The 17,627-nt window shown below is 35.1% G+C and overlaps 1 pseudogene; it reads left to right on the top strand.

Moving 5' to 3' along the window:
• The window catches only part of LOC145819212 (eugenol synthase 1-like), a 36,271-nt pseudogene extending 21,381 nt beyond the window's left edge, over nt 1-14,890 (top strand).
• Nucleotides 14,891-17,627: the final 2,737 nt, after the last annotated feature.

Raw genomic sequence — 17,627 nt, 5'->3', positions numbered from 1 at the left:
TCTTCAAGTCTCCTATCCATTCCTTGCTTTTAAGCTTTCTTGGTCTTGGTCTTCTTGGTCTTGGTCCAAGTCTTGGTCTCTAACTTATCCATCCGTGAGCCTTGCCTATTAAGTTTTGTTTCCTATATATATATATATATATATATATTAACTTGTGTCATATTTTTATATTCATATATAAGAGAGGAGTTTTGGTTGCTTTGGTTATGTCTTGAGTGAGATTATTAGGCAAATAAAAAGGGTGTGTGTGATAAAGCTTTAGGGTTCAACCAATTGTGCAGTATTGGTGAACCATACGACTTAGTCGGACTGTTGTATCCTGGGTGGGACAAGTCAAGGTTTTTTCTGCTGCACCGGTGTGAGGCTTTGCCTAACCGCAGAGGGCTTGAATCTCCTTAAAGAGAGCGAGTTTCCCGCGCCTCAGTCCTGATAATAAGTTATTGTAATTTTATTATTTGTATTTTCTGGTGTGTTATTTGTAATTATCACCAACAATTTTAAGGAGATTCAAATAGCAAAAGTTCTTGGAGCCAATACTGAAGAAGCCCAACGAGAATACCGACGATCTCAACAAGCCTTTCCGGTTCAAGGGAGCTCATTTCAAGAGATGGAAAGGCAAGGTGCTTTTCTACCTCAGTCTCCTCAAGGTGGCGTATATCCTGACTGAGAAAAATCCAAACAAAGTTCCCACTGAAGAGATGACTGACGAGGAGTATGTTGCTCATCTTGAAAAAATCGAAAAATACAACACAGATGAGTATAAAAGTCGATACTATCTTTTGAATTGTCTTTCAGATCAATTTTATGATTATTATGATACTACTTACACCACTGCCAAGAAAATTTGTAAAGCCTTGCAGAATAAATATGACACTGAAGAGGCAGGCGCTAAAAAATATGCTGCAAGCCGTTTTTTCCGCTATCAGATGATAGATGGAAAATCAGTGGTGGAGCAAGTTCAAGATTTTCAGATGTTAGTAGCTGAAGTTAGATCTGAAGGCATCAAAATTGGAGACAATCTTGTTGTAGCAGGTATTGTTGACAAACTTCCATCATCTTGGAGGGAGTTCCAGAAGTCAATGCGTCACAAGCAAAAAGAGACGTCCTTGGAGACTCTAATCACACGGATTCGGGTGGAGGAGGAAGCACGAGGACAAGATGCGCTTATGACACAAGAGCATTCCACTGCAAAGGTAAATTTAACTTCTGGTAATACTTTACCTAAAGGTCGATTTCATAAAAATAGTCACTTGAAGCCAGTTAAGAAAATTTGAAAAAATACTGGAAGGCCACAAAATAAAAATTACCCGAGGCAAAAGAAATGGAACCAAGAACCTCCTTCACAAGATTTGACAAATGTGACATGTTTTGTGTGTTGCAAAAGTGGGCATATTGCTCGAACTTGCAAATTTCGGAAACAACAGTCTCGACCACAGGCTAATGTTACCGAGGAACCATTTGTGGCTATGATCACAGATATTTTTATGGTTCAATCTGTGGAAGGGTGGTGGGCAGACTCTGGTGCCAATAGGCATGTCTGCTATGATCAAGATTGGTTCAAAGATTTCACTCCTTTTAATGAGGAGAAGACTGTTATGCTTGGTGACTCCAGTTTAACCAAGGTGCTTGGGTATGGGGATGTTGAGCTGAATTTTACCTCTGGACGTGTGCTTGTTTTAAAAGATGTGTTGTACACACCGTCCATGAGGAAAAATTTGATGTCGAGTTATTTGCTCAACAAAGCTGGTTTCAAATAGACTATTGAATCTGACCAATATGTAATCACTGAAAAAAGGTATATTTGTGGGGAAAGGGTATGCCTGTGATGGAATGTTTAAATTAAATGTTGAGAATAAGAAAGCACATGTTTCTGTTTACATGCTGTCTTCTTTGAATTTTTGGCATGCTCATCTATGTCATATTAATAGCCGATATGTGGGAGTCATGAGTAGTTTAGAATTAATTCCCAGACTAACAAACAAGTTTGAGAAATGTGAAGTTTGCAGTCAAGCAGAAATAACTAAAAGGCCTCATAAAAGTGTGGTGAGAAATACTGAATTGTTAGAATTAATTCACACTGATTTATGTGAATTCGAAAGAATTTTAACACGTGGTGGAAATAGATATTTTTTCACTTTTATTGATGATTTTTCAAAATACACTTATGTATACTTGTTGAAAAATAAAAGTGATGCTTTTGAAAAATTTAAAGAATTCCTTCTTGAAGTTGAAAATCAATTCGGTAAAAAGATTAAAAGGTATAGAAGTGATAAAGGCTGGGAGTATGAATCTTTTGGATTCAACTCGTTTGCTCAGTCTTTGGGAATAATCCATGAAACTACTCCACCATATTCACCTGCATCGAATGGTGTAGCAGAAAGGAAAAATAGAACTTTAACTGATTTAACAAATGCTATACTAATTGAAGCAAGTGCTCCTTCAAATTTGTGGGGAGAAGCAATCTTAACTGCATGTTATGTTATGAATAGAGTGCCACATAAAAAAACAAAAGTTACACATTTTGAGTTGTGGAAAGGGCATAAGCCAAATTTGAAATATTTGAGGGTTTGGGGTTGTCTAGCTTTTGTTAGACTTGTGGACCCTAAAAGACCTAAATTAGGTGTGAAAGCTGCCACTTGTGCTTTTCTTGGATATGCAACAAATAGTACAGCCTATAGATTTTTTGATATGGAAAATAAAATAATTTTTGAATAAGGTGATGCAATTTTTCATGAAGAAAAATTTCCTTTTAAATCTAAAAATGGTGGGGGTCAAAATTATCAAGAAAATATTTCATCTGAAACTGGTTCCTCTACTCTTCTTTTACAAAACCAAGGCATTGTAGTTTTTGAACCTAGAAGGAGTAAAAGAGCCAGATTAGAAAAAGATTTTGGCCCTGATTATCATGTTTTTAATATGAAGGAAACTCCATTAACTTTACAAGAAGCTTTGGCATCTCCTGACTCTGTTTTTTGGAACGAGACTGTAAATGATGAGATGGAATCATTATTATCCAATAAAACTTGGGTATTAGTAGATTTACCACCAGGTTGTAAAACTATTGGCTGTAAATGGGTTTTGAGAAAAAAAACTTAAACCGGATGGAACTATTGATAAATATAAAGCAAGACTTGTTGCAAAAGGTTTTAAACAACAAGCAGATCTTGACTTTTTTGATACAGTTTCTCCGGTTACTAGAGTTACATCCATTAGATTATTAATTGCAGTGGCTGCAATTCATGATCTAAAAATTCATCAAATGGATGTTAAAACAGCTTTTTTAAATGGGAACCTGGGTAAAGAAATCTATATGGATCAACCTGAGGGTTTTGTGGAATCCGGTCAAGAAAGCAAAGTGTGCAAGCTAGTTAAATCCCTTTATGGCTTAAAACAGGCCCCTAAACAGTGGCATGAGAAATTTGATTCCTGCATGATTGAGAATGGCTATAAAACAAATGAATGTGATAAATGCATTTACTATAAATCTGAAGAAAATTCACATGTCATTATTAGCCTCTATGTGGATGATTTACTTGTATTTGGCTCTAATTTGCATATCATCGTGGAAACTAAAAATATGCTTAGTAGCCATTTTGATATGAAAGATCTTGGTGAGGCTAATTATATTTTGGGAATGAAAATTACCAAAACCTGTGATGGTATATTTCTTGATCAGTCGCATTATGTTGAGAAAATTTTGAGAAAATATAATTTTTATAACTGCAAGCATGTTCTTACTCCTTTTGATTCTCATGTGCGTTTATTTCCTGTTGAAAATGATGAGGATGTAATTAATCAAAAGAAATATGCTAGTATGATTGGCAGCTTGCGTTATGCGACTGACTGTACTAGACCTGATATTGCCTATATAGTTGGAGTACTTAGCAGGTTTACTAGCAAGCCTGGCAGTGATCACTGGCTAGCCATTGAGCGTATTATGAAATATTTATCTGGTACCATAAAATATGGCTTGTTTTATAATAAATTTCCTGTAGTACTTGAAAGTTACAGTGATGCCGATTGGAATACCTTGTCAGGTGATTCATTATCAACCATTGGTTATTTATTTACATTGGGAGGTGGTGCTATAAGTTGGAAATCGAAAAAACAAACCATTATTGCTAATTCAACAATGGAGGCTGAGCTTATTGCTTTAGCTACAGCTAGTGAAGAAGCAAATTGGTTAAGAGATTTGTTCAATGAAATCTCTTTGTGATAGCACCGCAGCAATTGGTCGAGTTAATAACCGTTATTATAATCGTAAATCCAGGCCTATCAGAAGAAAACACAATACTGTGAGATCTTGTATGAATAATGGCATTATAAATGTGGATTATATTAAATCTGGTGATAATCTTGCAGATCCATTAACTAAGGCCTTAGCACGAGATAGAGTCTGGAATACATCGAGGGGGATGGGGTTGAAGTCCATTGAATATAGCAGGAGCCATGTATGAGGATACTCAACCCAGGGACCGGAGATCCTGTAACTGGGTTCAATGAGAAAAACGATCATATAATGGCCGTGAGAAATGCACTAAATTACTTTTACCTATCCCTATGATGTAACTGCATTTATCCTGTAACGTTGTAGAGGTTAAGTTATTAAAAAAAAACTCTTAATGAATTTCTGTAGCTCTTATTGAGTGGGGTGTCATAGTTACAAGAGCACCCTTGACAGAATTCACCTATGTGAGTGTGGTAGTGGGGCCGTTACCTATGAGATTTGGGTTCATTCTCAAATACACTCATGAATCCTGGGATCGCACAAGGCCGTAATGTGCTAGCTTTTAAAGCTTTTATGAACACCTGGAATATTATGTGTGTGCAATAATTATTTATTTCCCTTAAGCAGTCATAGTTCAATGCTGAGCATACTATTGGCTCTGGAGTAGATATTATTGTTTCACTAATGGAGGTTCAATGCAGAGCACACCTACCATGATGCATAATATCCTTATTTGCCTAATAATCTCCATTTTTTGTTACCTATAGTATTAAAATAGGTGGGGGAATGTTAGCGGTATTTTAATATTATAATGTGTTTTTGTCTTCCTCTTAGTCTTCTTAATCTCCATGACTTCCAAGCTAAGTCTCTCTAGTCTTTGCCAAGTCTCCCATGCTTATCTTTTCAACTCTTCTTCAAGTCTCCTATCCATTCCTTGCTTTTAAGCTTTCTTGGTCTTGGTCTTCTTGGTCTTGGTCCAAGTCTTGGTCTCTAACTTATCCATCCGTGAGCCTTGCCTATTAAGTTTTGTTTCCTATATATATATATATATATTAACTTGTGTCATATTTTTATATACATATATAAGAGAGGAGTTTTGGTTGCTTTGGTTATGTCTTGAGTGAGATTATTAGGCAAATAAAAAGGGTGTGTGTGATAAAGCTTTAGGGTTCAACCAATTGTGCAGTATTGGTGAACCATACGACTTAGTCGGGCTGTTGTATCCTGGGGGGACAAGTCAAGGTTTTTTCTGCTGCACCGGTGTGAGGCTTTGCCTAACCGCAGAGGGCTTGAATCTCCTTAAAGAGAGCGAGTTTCCCGCGCCTCAGTCCTGATAATAAGTTATTGTAATTTTATTATTTGTATTTTCTGGTGTGTTATTTGTAATTATCACCAACAAATAGCAACAAAAAAAAAAGGAAAAAAATGTTGACACAGATCTAACACAAATCATCATCACTTCATCAACAACAGATCTAACATAGATCTCACAGATATGAGCTCAAATCTGTAATATATATATATATATAACACATAAAGAAAGAGAGAGGAATAGAGAGAGATGGAAAGATAAAGAAGAGAGAGAGAAGCTCCAGATATGGGGCGGAGGTGGGCAGCGGAGGAGATTGGCGAAGGAGTTGATAGAGAAGTGGCGCTGTGAAGAGGACGAGGGCCGTGAGGTCCATGGCGGCTCAAGTAAGCTTTTCGGAAGCGTTAGAGAGAGGAGTCGAGCGAGTCGATCTGGGACTGTGATGAGCACTTCGACGAAATCGTCGGAGTCAGGTCGTCAGATGGTGTTGTTGCCGCAGAGGGTGGTGATGGTGGCGGTGCTTCGGCGAGCTTGGCTTCACCGTTGTCGGTGGTGGAGCTGAGTTGTGTGTCTGAACACATACAAAGCAGCTCGGGAGGCTTCCGGTGGTCCACTTCTGCGCCGGTGGTGTCACTACTACTGCCGACGCAGTGTTGATGATGTAGCTAGGCTGCGATGGTGAGAAAGAGAGGATGATGAGAGAGAGAAAAGAAGAGAAGAGAGAGAGAGAAAGTGTTTGGAACAGATAGAGAGAGAGGGGGGAGAGGGGTTTGAACTTCGATGGTAGAAACGAAGGAGGTATCACTTTAAATAAATAAGAAGGTTAGTCATTTTATATGGACTTGTCGTTATGAACATTGTAAATTAACGCCTAGACTTTAGACCAAGAAAATTTAAAATTAAAATTTCCAACTGAACGTCCTAAAAAAATGATAGTAATTTATTCCAAAATATGCAACTTCGTCATAAAAATATAAAAATAACACTTTTGACAACTAAGATAAAAATTGATTTGGTTCCTAAATTTTTGGTTCTAAAATCTCAATTTATTGCAGTGGTAATGTTTATTTATAGTTGTATGTAGTTATTTATCTCTTATTTCTTTGTTAGTTGTTAGACTTGGTGACGATTGGCTTTCTGATTATTGTTAGCCTTTAATTATTCAATTCAATATAATATTTCTTATATTTGTAATTACTTTGATGTCACCTTGCAGAGATTCATTCCATCAGATTTTGGTTGTGAAGAGGAGAGGATAACTGCACTACCCCCATTTCAAGCTTACCTTGATATAGGAAGAAGATCAGAAGGGCCACAGAAGCAACTGGGACACCTTTTACATTTGTTTCTTCAACTTGCTTTGGTGCGTACTTCTTAAATTTCTTGTTCCATTCACATGATCAACAATCTGGGGAGCTTACAATCTATGGTAGTGGTCAAGCCAAGAGTGTGGGGATATATTTTCTGAGTACCAACACGTGGTAAGGTGACGCCGACGTGTCAGCCGAGGTGCCACGTGTCCTGCTTGTGACGCCAAGGTGATCTCGGCAAGGCCGAGGTTATCTCCGAAGATATTGGAATCCGAGATAAGTGGATAAGGGACAAGAGTCCTAAAATGAAAAGGGAACTCAACCTGGATGAGGGACAAGAGTCCTAGAATGAGAAAAGACTTCAGTTTGTATTAAGATAAGACTCTTAGAGAGTTTATCCTAATCTTACTGGGAGTTCAAGATTAGCAGTAATCCTGAGTCCATAGAAGTTAGGCTTCTATTGGGACTAGGTTTATGTTGGCTATAAAAGAGAGGCACCCCCATGGGTCTAAGGCATGTTTTTGATACTCAAGCTTGTGAGTGTAGTACTTGATTTATCTTTGAGAGATATACTGACTTGATCGTCGGAGTGCCCCCGAGTGGACGAACCACCGCCGGAAACTCTTATTTCTGTTGCAGGTCAGCCAGGTGCCATCTATTCTGCCAGTGCTCTCCAACTGGTTACTAAGCGGGCAATGTGGTCGGAAAATCACTCACACAATTTGGCGCCGTCTGTGGGAAAGAAAGAAGAATGGATGGCCAATGACGAACAGAAGGATCAGATTAGAGACAACGCTCCTGCTAGGAGTGGAAGACCTATTGATCTCGATGTTGAAGGAGACGACCGCAACACAGAAACTCGTGACCAGAGTCACGGAGTAAAAGACGCCGGCTAGGATGGTGAAGCACCAAAGACAACAAATCGAAGCGGATACTACAACGAAGATGACCTCCAGGTATGGAACGATAGATACCTGCGGAGGAACGAAGACCCTTCCAGAAGGGATGCAAAGATAGAGGACATGAGCACTCCCAAGGAGATAACATTCAAGTATAGAAGAGCTCAACCTGAGTGAGCAAAACTCGGATCCCAGATCCCAGAAGACATAATCTCGGCCTCGATAAGTAGGTCCGAGAAAAGAAGAGCTCAACCTGAGTGAGCAGATCCAAGATTCCACAAGATAAGATCTCGGCACCTGAGTCCGAGAAGAGAAAAGCACAATGAGCAGATCTCAGATCCCAGAAGATAAAAAGGAAACGCACAAGATCAGACTAAAGTTGGCCAGAATTGAGAAGTATGCTAGGGCCGAAGAGGACATGCCGGGAACAAAGGCGTCGGAACAAGAAAAGAGAAACGGCTCGCCGATGCGAGGCCGAAAATCAAACTCAGGTTGGAGCCAAGTAAGATCAATAGAGAAACCAAGGACGACAACCTCGGCTTGAATTCAACCTCGGCGACAAGGTCGAAGCTACATGTATGATGAGAACCCAAGTGGATTTTAAGTTCACACTGGGGGCATAGGGAAGAAGAATGCGTTTACCACTTGTTGAAATTTGTAGCAATTTACAAGTTGGTTAAACCGATATGATGTTTAACACTTGTTGAAATTTGTGGACAATTTACAAGTTGGTTAAACCGAAAAGTATTGCTTAACACTTGTTGAAATTTGTGGACAATTTACAAGTTAAGTTAAGCCGAGATCATTGTTTAACACTTGTTGAAATTTGTGGACAATTTACAAGTTGGTTAAACCGAAAAGTATTGCTTAAACACTTGTTGAAATTTGTGAGCAATTTACAAGTTAAGTTAAGCCGAGATCATTGTATAACACTTGTTGAAATTTGTGGACAATTTACAAGTTGGTTAAACCGAAAAGTATTGCTTAAACACTTGTTGAAATTTGTGGACAATTTACAAGTTAAGTTAAGCCGAGATCATTGTTTAACACTTGTTGAAATTTGTGGACAATTTACAAGTTGGTTAAATTGAAAAGTATTGCTTAACACTTGTTGAAATTTGTGGACAATTTACAAGTTAAGTTAAGCTGAGATCATTGTTTAACACTTGTTGAAATTTGTGGACAATTTACAAGTTGGTTAAACCGAAAAGTATTGCTTAAACACTTGTTGAAATTTGTGGACAATTTATAAGTTGAAGTTAAGCCGAGATAATATTTAACCGAAGTTAAACTGAGATAATGCTTAACCGAAGTTAATCCCAAATGATACTTAACCGAAGTTAAGCCTAGATGATGTTTAACCGAAGTTAAGCCGAGATAATGTTTAACTGAAGTTAAACCGAAGTAATGCTTAACGCTTGTTGAAATTTGTAGGAATTTACAAGTTGAAGTTAAGCCGAGATAATTGTTTACCTTCACTTGTTGAAATTTGTAGCAATTTACAAGTTGAAGTTAAGCCGAGATAATTGTTTATCTTCACTTGTTGAAATTTATAGCAATTTACAAGTTGGTTAAACCGAGATGATGCTTAACTGAAGTTAAGTCGAGATGATGTTTAACCGAAGTTAAACTGAGATAATGCTTAACCGAAGTTAAGCCGATATATATTGTTTAACACTTGTGGAAATTTGTAGCAATTTACAAGTAGATCATTGTTTAGCACTTGTTATAACTTAAGAAAAGTTTACGAAGTTGAGATTAAACTAGTATATGTTTATCCTTGTTGAAATTTGTAAGCAATTTACAGGACAAGTACTTGCCGAAGTAAAACGTCAGGTGGCATAACCGAGGTGTGTCACCCCGAGAAGATTGCACAAAGAAGGAAAAGTATATAAGACATGCAAAATATTCTAAGTATAGAATCATGCAAGAGCAGTTAGAAGAAGATCAAGACAGAATTCATGGTGATTGACACGCACTCGCCATACAATATCATCTTGGGAAGGCCATGGTTGCATACAATGGGGGCAGTTCCCTCAACGTTATATCAACTACTACAGTTCCCAACAGAACATGGGATTGAAGAAGTCAGAGGGGATCAACTGCAGGCGGAGAATTGCTCCATGGCAACAATGAAATCCACCTGCAGCAATCGAGAACCAGAGAAGGCAGAGATTGAAAACGAGGACACAGAGGTCCTAGATGATGTCGGCAAGGAGCCAGCAGAGAAGAGTGAAGAGGCACTGAGGAAAATCCTCGTCTAGGAGGGTGATGAAGAACGCTTTTTTCTTCTCGGCTTAGGCTTAGCCGAAGAAGAAGAAAGGGAATTGAAAGCTTTTTTTAGAGCAAACATTGAGGTATTTGCTTGGACACCTTACGAAATGCCTGGCATTGACCTCGAGGTCACTTGCCACCAACTGAACGTCGACAGGTCGGCGAAACCTGTAAATCCAATGAGCAAAAGGACCGACGTTGATGCACGTCGAAGCAGTAGAGGAAGAAGTAGACAGACTTCTGGAGAACAGGGCTATTCAAGAAGTCAATTACCCGACATGGCTATCAAATACAGTGGAAGAAGGAATGATAATCAAGGAGCAAGGAATGTTAACATCGGCCAACAACAGACTTTTTTCAGAAGCAAAAAAGGTTACATATGCAAAGAAAATAAAAGTACAAAGATGAAGACCCTAAGAACTAGGGACTAAGACAAGAACGTCGGACTAATCTACTTCAACAGTTGATCGTGGTTCAGTATTGGCAGTCAGCTGGAAGAGCTTCTCTACCATTATCACGGTAACAATTTCAAGAAGGGATATGGTTCTAAGACTATGCAGAAAACAGAAACGAAGGCAAGAATCTGGAAATACAATAAGAAAAACAAGAAGAGAAAAATCAGAGTCAAGAAGATGACAAAGTTTAAAGAAAAAAGCCAAAGTACGTAGGCACTAAGTAAATATGTGAAGAACAATAAAGTAATGACCTAGACATGATGCTAGCAACAGAAAGCGGATATGGCAAGAACAGTGCCAGGCGTTCAAGCAATTCAAAACTTGAAAACAGACGAAAATAGAAGACAACAGAGGGCAAGTAAACGGATTCAGAAGAGTTATGAAAGATTGAGCTTAATAAAAGAGTTTATGAACCTACCAAGAGAAATGAACGCCGATATGAAGATCGCTGGAGTCAAATAGATGACTGGACGTCGGGAATCCACCGAAGAATGTGAGTGGAACAGTTGCAAAGCTTCTGGAGTTTACGAATTGATCGAACCATAAACCTCGGCTAGAAGATGCGATCTCAAGTAGCCTGAAAGGCATGAATCTTGATACTTGACAGAAGTGGACAGTGAAGTCCAGGGAACTTTGAGGTCAGCAAGTTTGATCTCGAACAGAGGGGCACAGATAAACGAACAGTGTAGGTTCCATCACCTCATAATGTCGAGGTAATAGAACCTAGGGGCAGTTGTGGGGATATATTTTCTGAGTACCAACACGTGGCAAGGTGACGCCGACGTGTCAACCGAGGTGCCACGTGTCCTGGTCGTGACGCCGAGGTGATCTCAGCAAGGCCGAGGTTATCTCCGAAGATATCGGAATCCGAGATAAGTAGATAAGGGACAAGAGTCCTAAAATGAAAAAGGAACTCAACCTGGATGAGGGACAAGAGTCCTAGAATGAGAGAAGACTTCAGTTTGTATTAAGATAAGACTCTTAGAGAGTTTATTCTAATCTTACTGGGAGTCCAAGATTAGCAGTAATCCTGAGTCCATAGAAGTTAGGCTTCTATTGGGACTAGGTTTATGTTGGCTATAAAAGAGAGGCACCCCCATGGGTCTAAGGTATGTTTTTGATACTCAAGCTTGTGAGTTTAGTACTTGATTTATCTTTGAGAGATATACTGACTTGATCGTCGGAGTGGCCCCGGGTGGACGAACCACCGCCAGAAACTCTTCTTTCTGTTACAGGTCAGCCAGATGCCATCTATTCTGCCAGTGCTCTCCAGCTGGTTACTAAGCGGGCAGTGTGGTTGAAAAATCACTCACACAAAGGGTATATGATCTTAAACCCAACAAAACTCTTTTTGTCTGTCTACTAAATTGTCTTTTGGTCTTTGTTTGGATGTGTTTTTGTCTTTTTTGTTTTCGCTTTCCATTTTTGTTCGGTGTTTTTATAAACAAAAACAAATAAAAAATTTGAAAACAAAAGTATCACGGTATATGTAATTATTTTTGAACAATATATCGTTCTTTTTTGAAATAAAACTTTCATTTGGTTTGAGTTTTTTAAATTAAGTTTTTTGAAAATTGAGTATTTTGGTTTTCTTGTTTTTTTGTTTTTAGTAAATATTTTTAAATTTTTAAATATTTTTTTTTACTTTTTTAGATGCACATTGTTTAGATATATCTAAAAAGTAAAAAAATTGTATTTTTGGTATTTAGAAAATTTTTAAAAGGTTTTTTTTACAAATTTTTTTACTTTTTAGGTATATTTATGTTAGATATGTCTAAAAAATAAAAAAAAATTGCTTAAAATATTTAAAAAATTCAGTAAAAAGAAAAAATTACGGAAAACAAAAAAGTAAAATTTTTTGAAAAGTGTTTTTGGAAAAATGGAACCAAGCAAGCTGAAATTTCAATTTTCTAGAAATTGAGTTTTTTATTTTCCTCATTTTTTTTTTAAATTTTTAGTGAATATTTTTAAAATTTTAAGCAATTTTTTTATTTTTTAAAATGCACCTTACTTAGATGTATCTAAAAAGTAAAATATTTGTAAAAAAATATTTTAAAAATTCAATAAATATACAAGAATGCTAAAAATGTATTGAATTCTCGTATTTATTTATTTTGTATTTTTGGTATTTAGTGAATTTTCTTTAAAAAAATTCATAAATATTATACTTTTTAAGTGTATTTATGTTAGGTGTATCTAAAAATAAAAATAAAAATAAAAATTGTTTAAAATATTAAAAAAATTCAATGAAAACAAAAAATTTTGAAAAATAAAAAGTTTCATTTTTCTGAAAAGTTAATTCAGAAAACTCAAACCAAATAAGCTGAACACAATTTTTGTTTTTGGAAAACATTTTGACAAAAAAAATTTATTGGTTAATTACACTTTTTATTCTCGTAATTTGATCTAAATTTTACTTCTGTTTCTACACTTTAAATTCAGTTTCAATTTGGTAATATCATCCAAATTTTCATTAATTTTTCTTATGTGCGCACATTAGAAAAGTATCAAATAACCTTCAACTTGAACAAAATGAACAAATTGAAATTATACTTAAAGTGTAGGGATCAAATTGTTCAATTTAAAATTATAGGACCAAAGTGAAATTTTAGTTAAACTATAAAGATAAAAAGTATAATTATCCATCTTTTTCATATTGTTTTTATTTTGTATGAAACAACCTTTTGACGTTTCTTAGAAAATAATATTTTATAGAAAAAAAAAATTTGGAAACATTTCACTGGACAATTTTTTTTTTTTGGAAAATGAAAATGCGACTCTAGTTGTTGTATCTATAGCTTATTTTTTGTGATCTCTGATATCATGTCTAGCTGTACTTACTTGTGAATAAGACATTGCTATCTATACAATTAAAGTTGCAAATGATCCAAGAACTTGCAATCGAATTGTCTTCTATCGGCCTCCAAGAAACATTGTGTCTCAACTAGATTTGGTCTCGCTTTGGGAGAAAAAAACAGCTCGTTATTTTAAGAAGGTTTATGCTTCAGAGGAAGAGATTGTGAAGCCCTCGGAGAGTAAGACTATTTCTTTTTTTAATTTTTTTTCTTAATTTATCTAAAAAACATATAGATGCACCACTTATTACATAAAATTTTTTACCGTCTCTCATATGGCGATAGGTTTCATCTACCGCCTTTTGAGAAAGACGGTAAAAATATAATGGGATAAATGGTGACCGCAATATTATTGTTTTTATCTATTATATATGAGTGCCATTGTTATGGTGCCAAAGTTACTTGAATTCTTTTCAATTAACTTTGAAAAGTTGCTAAAATTTATTAAATTTTTGTAATCACAAATCTCACTTAGATTTTTTTTTTATTATTCCTCTTTCTTCCAACCACCGCACACTGCTTATCACCAACATTGACTACCATCGCCGATGACTTCCTTCAACAACAATCTTCAATCACCATCTCTCGTTGTTACCAACCATCTCTCACTAGTGATAATTATTTTTAGTCATAACTTCTTGCCAGAAACCACCTTTGGCCATCATCTTTGGCATCCTGCCAACCGCCACCGCTGATAACCACTTTCAACAACCATCTCCACATTTGGTAAACCATCTTTGCCCATTGCCAACCAACTTCCACCAATGGCAACCACTTTCGGCTACCATCTTCAACCGTCGATAACCACCTCTCTTAGACCACCCTTTTTACTTACTTTCAAAACAAAATTTTAAATCGCAATAAACTAAAAGACATTACCAAACAACACCTTTTTTTTTCTTTTTCTTTTTTTTGATGACCGGGTGTATGAACCAACTTATGCGTAAATCCTGAGACTCACGCAAAACGCTCCTTTCACATGGATTGGGTAAATCTCGAATAGAACCCACAAGCGTTATCGCAAGGAGTGGATTACTCCTAATAGGAATTGAAATTGAGATCTAAAGGGAGTACACATCTAAACCCCAAAGTTACACCCAGTAGGTCAATCCCTTAGGCTAACCAAAACAACACCTTGTCAAACATGCTTTTATTTTTATTTTATTTTATTTTTTAAGATTAAAAATTGAAAACAAAAGTGTTACCAAACATAATGTTAGCTTGGATCTTATATTTGCCAAAAGAAAAATAAAATAAAATAAAAGCTACTTATATATATACCCTTTTGTGTGGTTAACCAAAAATAAATAAACTTTTTTTCATTAAATTTTTGAATGACAATGTGAATGGATTTTATTTACAACATCAGAACATCCGCATAATGTACGAGCCGCCATTCTGCACAGCATATTTGTGAAAGGGGGAATGACAAACTTTGAACTAAGTGAAGATGACATGGAAGTCTCTAAATTATATCCTGATTTTGATTGCACTACAGTTGATCACCTCTTTGATGTTTTTCTTGCTAATGCTCCCAACTTTGAACATGCTGCACTTTGATTAATTTATTTCTATTTTTCCCTTAGATTTTTTAATATGTCAAATAAGATATGTCTTGCTATCTAGAAGCATGTCAACACTAATTAGTATGAGAGTACTGATTTATAAATAAATAAAAATTTAACAAAATTATAATAAGAAAAGAGGTGACTAATTGTGATATTTTCATTTAAAACATGTAGTCAATCGTTATAATCATATTTATATTGTAGAACAACCCTTTGTCATATTATTCTAAAAGAAAATAAAAATTTTAATGATTTAACATTTTTTTTAATAGATAGGTGGGGGAAAAAGTGATTTATATACTCTCTTTGTCCTAAAATAATGGTTTCTTTTAGGGAATCTAATTGTTTTTGATAATACAATCATTATATTATTTTAAAAATATTAATTTTTCAAAATTATCCTTTGATAGTACATTTTTTTGAGAGTATCAATTGTCATAATTGTATTTTTTGTGTTATTAATAAATTTAAAATAAAGGCAAAATAGTAAATTTATATTATTTTATTCATTGATTTTTGAAAAGGAACTAATATTTTCCGACAATAAAAAATAGAATAAGGGACTAATATTTTAGGACGGAGGAAGTATTTCTTTTGGAAAATTCTATGCATATGCTCCAGTTACAACATTTGTGATATTTGGTTATAATCTATGGTGATGTTAGTAATAACTTTTTTTTAGAACTATGTTAGTAATGACTTGGTTATGACTCATTGTAATGTTGATTATGATATTATTTTGGTTATGGTCTAAAAAGTCTTTAGTTGTACCTTATATGATGTTTAGTTATGGCTGAAAGTGACTCAGTTATGACATTTGTAATAATTAACCCTACAAATGTCATAACTTACATGAAGGGTGTATATCATAGCATGACCTCTTTCTTTTTCATATATTACTTGACATGACATTTATTTTAAAGGTAATAATTGAAAAAATTTAGGATCAATTATATTTTTACTCCCCAAGATCCTTGTGTTATTATTGTCTCCAATGTTTAAATTCTATTAATTTGGTCGGTAACGTATAAAATTGTTTCAATTCATTCTCCAATGTATAAATTATGTCAATCTGTCTCTCAATATAAAAAAAGTATTTCAATTTAGTCCCCAAATGTTTAAATTGCCTCTATCAACATATAATTAGGTTGGTAGGCTAAATTGAAACATATCTTTTATACATTAGAGACCATTGGAGACCAAATCGATACAATTGAAACATATCTTCTATACATAAGTGATCTTATGAACTATTTAATCCTCTTTTTTTTTTATGGACTCAAAGGTCCAATTCTAGTGTGAATTACATAAAAAAGCAAACATAAACACGTGTGTTATGTGTTGATGGACAAATGTGGGATTTCTCATAATGTTGAAATTAATAAACGTAACACTTCAAAAAAATTCTTTTAGTGTACTTTTTCCAAACGTAACACTCCAAAAATGTAACACACTAAAAAATTTCTTAGCGTATATTTTCCAAACGTAATAACGTAACATTTCAAAAAAATTCGTTAGCGTATTTTTTCCAAACGTAACACTTCAGTTAATATAACATACAAAAACTCCTTGGTGTACTTTACCTAAACGTAACACTCTAAAAACGTAACACTCCAATGCAACATAAAAAACTCCTTAGTGTATTTTTTTTAAACATAACAACGTAAAATTTTAAAAAAATTCATTAGTGTATTTTTTCTAGGGGTGCAACTTGGTCGAGCTCAACCCGAGCAACCCGAGCCCAGCCCGAATTTTTTTAGGGCTTGGACAAAATATTTTCAAATTCGGTACGGATTTGGGCAAAAATTCAGAAGCCCGAATTAAATTTGGGCGGGCTTGGGCAAAGACGTCAAACAACCCGAGCAACCCGAAGCCCGAATTATATATATATATAGATATATAAAAATATTAAATATACAGATAAATTATTAGCCATTACATGATATTAATGTAATTTATATTGTTAAATCATATTGAATATATATTATATATATAAATAACATAAAATCTTACTTTTTTTTCTTTTTATTTTCACTCATAAATTGTAAGGACTACTATAGTGGCATTTCTCTTACATTATATAAATTATTTATTTTGATGGTGTTAATGATTTTCTATAAATAAAAAAAATTGTAAATAGAGTCAAATTTTAATAATTTAATAATGTAGCTGCAAAAAAAAAAAAAAAAAAAAAAAAAACTAAAATTCATTTACACTCGGGCAATTCAGGTTTAACTCGGGTCGGGCTTGGGCAGACAACCTCGGGTTACAATTCGGGCTTGGGCAGGTCTCAACACAACTTGGGCTGGACTTGGACAACCTCTCAACCCGATCGAACCCGCCCGAGTTGCACCCCTAATTTTCTAAACGTAACACTTCAGTCAATGTAACACAAAAATTTCTTAGTGTACTTTTTTTTAAACATAGCGCCCTAATATAATAACACTCGAATGTAAAACCAGAAAACCACACTAACAAAAATATAGATTTTCATGCTCCACAAGTGACACTTCAGCCACTAATTCCCCTAAAAAGATTCTTCTACACTTCACCTTTCCATTCTCATCCCCAAAAACGAATCAAAAAATTGAAAAAATGAATCATAAAAGGACATTCACTTAAACTCAAATGGTACCAAATCAAATAAATACAACCTTCCAAAATAAAAAGAATTAATTGATTCAAAAGAAAATTTTAGGACTAAATGGATCAACATTCTCCCATATAGG

Source organism: Camellia sinensis, chromosome 2, assembly GCF_055761805.1.
Source record: "Camellia sinensis isolate YWXY chromosome 2, ASM5576180v1, whole genome shotgun sequence".
Classification (NCBI taxonomy): domain Eukaryota; kingdom Viridiplantae; phylum Streptophyta; class Magnoliopsida; order Ericales; family Theaceae; genus Camellia; species Camellia sinensis.
This window is presented reverse-complemented; position numbering and strand designations above follow the sequence as displayed.